This window comes from Rutidosis leptorrhynchoides, chromosome 8 (genome assembly GCF_046630445.1).
Source record: "Rutidosis leptorrhynchoides isolate AG116_Rl617_1_P2 chromosome 8, CSIRO_AGI_Rlap_v1, whole genome shotgun sequence".
NCBI lineage: Eukaryota > Viridiplantae > Streptophyta > Magnoliopsida > Asterales > Asteraceae > Rutidosis > Rutidosis leptorrhynchoides.
This window is the reverse complement of record NC_092340.1, coordinates 303,626,410-303,633,586: the sequence shown is the minus strand read 5'-3', so window position 1 is coordinate 303,633,586 and position 7,177 is coordinate 303,626,410.

The following is a 7,177-nucleotide window of genomic DNA, read 5'->3' as shown; positions in this document are numbered from 1 at the left end:
TAAGGATTCAAGAAGATGTGAGTTCACATAGCCCGCTTCTATACAGAAGGCAAGTCGAATGGTTCATAAACTCATAAATCAGATTGAGGGAAGAATTAAAGAGCAGGCGGCCGAAGAAGCCAACACAAAACAACTCAAGAGGAAGTGGGAGGAAAACAGTGACAAGAGTCACCAGTACAACAACAACAACAACAATTACAACCACAATCGCAACAACCATCCCAACAACAACAACTATAACAACCGTTTCAACAACAATAACAATCCCAACAACAACCTCAATAACAACAACGGCAACAAAAACAAAAAATAGCCATGTCATAGGTGTGAAGAAAATCATCAGGGGTTTTGCACGACATTTTGCAACAGGTGTAAAAGAAATGGTCATAGCGCGACAAAGTGTGAGGTCTACGGACCAAAGTTTAACAGAACTAAAGGAACAAATAATTTCGGAACAAGTAATGCCAAAACGAATAGTGTCGGAGCAAGTAATACCAACGCTGTTTGTTATAAATGTGGAAAACTGGGCCACATTATTAGAAATTTCCCGAATCAAGGGAATACTAATGGGCAGGGCCGTGGAAGAGTTTTCAATATTAATGCGGCAGAAGCACAGGAAGACCCGAAGCTTGTTATGGGTACGTTTCTTATTGACGATAAATCTGCTTATGTTTTATTTGATTCGGGTGCTGATAAAAGCTATATAAGTAGAGATTTTTGTCCTAAATTAAGTTGCCCATTGACGCCTTTGGATAATAAATTTTTACTCGAATTAGCAAATGGTAAATTAATTTCAGCAGATAATATATGTCGGGATAGAGAAATTAAACTGGGTGATGAAACGTTTAAGATTGATTTAATACCAGTCGAGTTAGGGAGTTTTGATGTAATAATTGGCATGGACTGGTTGAAGAAGGTAAGAGCAGAGGTCGTTTGTTACAAAAATGTGATTTGCATTATGCGTGAAAAAAGAAAACCTTTAATGGTGTACGGAGAAAAGAACAACGCGAAGTTAAATCTTATTAGTAGTTTGAAGGCGCAAAAACTAATAAGAAAAGGTTGTTACATCATTCTAGCACACATAGGGGAAGTTAAACCTGAAGAAAAGAACATCAGTGATGTTCCCGTCGCAAAAGAATTTTCCGATGTATTTCCGAAAGAATTACCGGGATTACCCCCACATCGATCCGTTGAATTTCAAATAGACCTTGTACCAGGAGCTGCACCAATAGCTCGTGCTCCATACAGACTCGCACCCAGCGAAATGAAAGAATTACAAAGTCAATTACAGGAACTTTTAGAGCGTGGTTTCATTCGACCAAGTACATCACCATGGGGAGCTCCTGTTCTGTTTGTCAAGAAGAAAGATGGTACATTCAGGTTGTGTATAGACTACCGAGAGTTGAACAAACTTACCATCAAGAACCATTACCCATTACCGAGAACCGACGACTTATTTGATCAACTACAAGGCTTGTCGGTTTATTCGAAGATCGATTTACGTTCTGGATACCATCAAATTCGGGTGAAGGAGGATGATATTCCAAAGACTGCTTTTAGGACGCGTTACGGTCATTACGAGTTTTTGGTTATGCCGTTTGGATTGACTAACACACCATATTTGTTCATGGACCTCATGAACCGAGTGTGTGGGCCATATCTTGACAAGTTTGTCATTGTTTTCATCGATGACATACTTATTTACTCAAAGAATGACCAAGAGCACGAAGAACATTTAAGAAAGGTGCTAGAGTTGCTGAGAAAAGAAAAACTGTACGCTAAGTTTTCAAAGTGTGCATTTTGGTTGGAAGAAGTTCAATTCCTCGGTCATATAGTGAACAAAGAAGGTATTCAGGTGGATCCAGCAAAGATTGAAACCGTTGAAAAGTGGGAAACCCCGAAAACTCCAAAACACATACGTCAATTTTTAGGACTGGCTGGTTATTACAGGAGATTCATCCAAGATTTTTCCAAAATAGCAAAACCCTTGACTGCATTAACGTATAAAGGGAAGAAATTTGAATGGAAGGATGAACAAGAGAAAGCGTTTCAATTATTGAAAAAAAAGTTAACTACGGCACCTATATTGTCATTACCTGAAGGGAATGATGATTTTGTGATATATTGTGACGCCTCAAAGCAAGGTCTCGGTTGTGTATTAATGCAACGAACGAAGATAATTGCTTATGCGTCTAGACAATTGAAGATTCACGAGCAGAATTATACGACGCATGATTTGGAATTAGGCGCAATTGTTTTTGCATTAAAGACTTGGAGGCACTACTTATATGGGGACAAAAGTATTATATATACCGACCACAAAAGTCTTCAACACATATTTAATCAGAAACAACTGAATATGAGGCAGCGTAGGAGGATTGAATTGTTAAATGATTACGACTTTGAGATTCGTTACCACCCGGGGAAGGAAAATGTGGTAGCAGACGCCTTGAGCAGAAAGGACAGAGAACCTAATCGAGTAAAAGCTATGAATATAATGATTCACTCTAACCTTACTACTCAAATAAAGGAGGCGCAACAAGGAGTTTTAAAAGAGGAAAATTCAAAGGATGAAATACCCAAAGGATCGGAGAAGCATCTTAATATTCGGGAAGACGAAACCCGGTATAGGGCTGAATTAATTTGGGTACCAAAATTTGGAGATATGAGAGAAATGGTACTTAGAGAAGCTCATAAAACTAGATACTCAATACATCTTGGAACGGGGAAGATGTACAAGGATCTCAAGAAACATTTTTGGTGGCCGGGTATGAAATCCGATGTTGCTAAATACGTAGGAGAATGTTTGACGTGTTCTAAGGTCAAAGCAGAGCATCAGAAACCATCAGGTCTACTTCAACAACCCGAAATCCCGGAATGGAAATGAGAAAACATTACCATGGATTTCATCACTAAATTGCCAAGGACTGCAAGTGGTTTTGATACTATTCGGGTAATATTTGATCGTCTCACCAAATCAGCACACTTCCTGCCAATAAGAGAAGATGACAAGATGGAGAAGTTAGCACGACTGTATTTGAAGGAAGTCGTCTCCAGACATGGAATACCAATCTCTATTATCTCTGATAGGGATGGCAGATTTATTTCAAGATTTTGGCAGACATTACAGCAAGCATTAGGAACTCGTCTAGACATGAGTACTGCCTATCATCCACAAACTGATGGGCAGAGCGAAAGGACGATACAAACGCTTGAAGACATACTACAAGCATGTGTTATTGATTTCGGAAACAGTTGGGATCGACATCTACTGTTAGCAGAATTTTCCTACAACAACAGCTACCATTCAAGCATTGAGATGGCGCCATTTGAAGCACTTTATGGTAGAAAGTGCAGGTCTCCAATTTGTTGGAGTGAAGTGGGGGATAGACAGATTACGGGTCCGGAGATAATACAAGAAACTACCAAGAAGATCATCCAAATTCAACAACGGTTGAAAACCGCCCAAAGTCGACAAAAGAGCTACGCTGACATTAAAAGAAAAGATATAGAATTTGAAATTGGAGAAATGGTCATGCTTAAAGTTGCACCTTGGAAAGGCGTTGTTCAATTTGGTAAACGAGGGAAATTAAATCCAAGGTATATTGGACCATTCAAGGTTATTAATCGTGTCGGACCAGTAGCTTACCGACTGAGTTACGTCAACAACTCGTGGCTGTACATAACACTTTTCACGTCTCGAATTTGAAGAAATGTTTTGCTAAAGAAGATCTCACTATTCCGTTAGACGAAATCCAAATCAACGAAAAACTTCAATTCATCGAAGAACCCGTCGAAATAATGGATCGTGAGGTTAAAAGACTTAAGCAAAACAAGATACCAATTGTTAAGGTTCGATGGAATGCTCGTAGAGGACCTGAGTTCACCTAGGAACGAGAAGATCAAATGAAAAAGAAATACCCGCACTTATTTCCAGAAGATACGTCAACACCTCCAACTGCTTAAAATTTCGGGACGAAATTTATTTAACGGGTAGGTACTGTAGTGACCCGAACTTTTCCATGTTTATATATATTAAATGAAATTGATATTTATATGATTAAGTGTTTCCAACATTTTAAGCAATCAAACTTGTTAAGACTTGATTAATTGAAATAGGTTTCATATAGACAATTGACCACCCAAGTTGACCGGTGATTCACGAACGTTAAAACTGGTAAAAACTATATGATGACATATATATGATTATATATATAGTTAAAATGATATTATGATAAGTAAGTATCTCATTAGTTATTTTAACAATGAGTTATATACATAAAATTGAGTTTATTGAATTAAGAAACTTGAAACGATATATATAACGATTATCGTTATAACAACGTCTTACTAAATACATATGAATCATATTAAGATATTGATACACTATGTTTAATCATGATAAATGATAAGTAAACATGTCATTAAGTGTATTAACAATGAACTACATATGTAAAAACAAGACTACTAACTTAATGATTTCGAAACGAGACATATATGTAACGATTATCGTTGTAACAACATTTAACTGTATATATATCATACTAAGATATATTAATATATCATAATATCATGATAATGTAATAATTTAACATCTCTTTAGATATAATAAACAATGGTCTAACAACATTTAACAAGATCGTTAACCTAAAGGTTTCAAAACAACATTTACATGTAACGACTAACGATGATTCAACGACTCAGTTAAAATGTATATACATGTAGTGTTTTAATATGTATTCATACACTTTTAAAAGACTTCAAGACACTTCTCAAAATACTTCTACTTAACAAAAATGCTTACAGTTACATCCCCGTTCAGTTTCATCAACAATTCTACTCGTATGCACTCGTATTCGTACTCGTACAATACACAGCTTTTAGATGTATGTACTATTGGTATATACACTCCAATTATCAGCTCTTAGCAGCCCATGTGAGTCACCTAACACATGTGGGAACCATCATTTGGCAACTAGCATGAAATATCTCATAAAATTACAAAAATATTAGTAATCATTCATGACTTATTTACAAGTAAACAAATTACACATCCTTTATATCTAATCCATATACCAATGACCAAAAACACCTACAAACACTTTAATTCTTCAATTTTCTTTATCTAATTGATCTCTCTCAAGTTCTATCTTCAAGTTCTAAGTGTTCTTCATAAATTCTATAAGTTCTAGTTTCATAAAATCAAGAATACTTTCAAGTTTGCTAGCTTACTTCCAATCTTGTAAAGTGATCATCCAACCTCAAGAAATCTTTCTTATTTACAGTAAGATATCTTTCTAATACAAGGTAATACTCATATTCAAACTTTGATTCAATTTCTATAACTTTAACAATCTTATTTCGAGTGAAAATCTTACTTGAACTTGTTTTTGTGTCATGATTTTGCTTCAAGAAAAGCCATCCAAGGATCCTTTGAAGCTAGATCTATTTTTCTCATTTCCAGTAGGTTTATCCACAAAACCTGAGGTAGTAATTATGCTCATAACATCATTCGATTCATATATATAAAACTACCTTATTCGAAGGTTTAAACTTGTAATCACTAGAACATAGTTTAGTTAATTCTAAACTTGTTCGCAAACAAAAGTTAATCCTTCTAACTTGACTTTTAAAATCAACTAAATTCAAGTTCTATATCTTTATGATATGCTAACTTAATGATTTAAAACTGGAAAACACGAAAAACACCGTAAAACCGGATATACGCCTTCGTAGTAACACCGCGGGCTGTTTTGGATTAGTTAATTAAAAACTATGATAAACTTTGATTTAAAATTTTTTCTTCTGGGAAAATGGTTTTTCTTATGAACATGAAACTATATCCAAAAATCATGGTTAAACTCAAAGTTGAAGTATGTTTTTCAAAATGGTCATCAAGACGTCGTTCTTTCGACTGAAATAACTACCTCTTACAAAAACAACTTGTAACTTATATTTCCAACTATAAATCTATAATTTTTCTGTTTAGATTCATAAAATAGAGTTCAATATGAAAGCATAGCAATTTGATTCACTCAAAACAGATTTAAAACGAAGAAGTTATGGGTAAAACAAGATTGGATATTTTTTGATTGTTGTAGCTACGGGAAATATTGTAACAATTCTATACAAATCATATCCTAGCTAACTTATATTGTATTATACATGTATTCTAATATATTATGTAATCTTGGGATACCATAGACAAGTATGCAAATGTTTTGACATATCATATCGACCCATCTATATATATTATTTGGAACAACCATAGACACTCTATATGCAGTAATGTTGGAGTTAGCTATACAGGGTTGAGGTTGATTCCAAAAATATATATACTTTGAGTTGTGATCTAGCCTGAAACGTGTATACACTGGGTCGTGGATTGATTCAAGATAATATATATCGATTTATTTCTGTACATCTAACTATGGACAACTAGTTGTAGGTTACTAACGAGGACAGCTGACTTAATAAACTTAAAACATCAAAATGTATTAAAAGTGTTGTAAATATATTTTGACCATACTTTGATATATATGTACATATTTGTTATAGGTTCGTGAATCGACCAGTGGCCAAGTCTTACTTCCCGACGAAGTAAAAATCTGTGAAAGTGAGTTATAGTCCCACTTTTAAAAATCTAATATTTTGGGATGAGAATACATGCAGTTTTATAAATGTTTTACGAAATAGACACAAGTAATTGAAACTACATTATATGGGTAAATGATCGAAGTCGAATATGCCCCTTTTTCTTGGTAACCTAAGAATTAGTAAACCGATCTACTAATTGACGCGAATCTTAAAGATAGATCTATTGGGCCTAACGAACCCCATCCAAAGTACCGGATGCTTTAGTACTTCGAATTCGTTGTTATCATGTCTGAAGGATTTCCCGGAATGATAGGGGATATTCTTATATGCATCTTGTTAATGTCAGTTACCAGGTGTTCACCATTTGAATGATTTTTTTATCTCTATGTATGGGATGTATATTGAAATATGAAATCTTGTGGTCAATTATTTCGATTGATAAATATATAGGTTAAACCTATAACTCACCAATATTTTTGTTGACGTTTAAAGCATGTTTATTCTCAGGTGATTACTAAGAGCTTCTGCTGTTGCATACTAAAATAAGGACAAGATTTGGAGTCCATGCTTGTATGATATT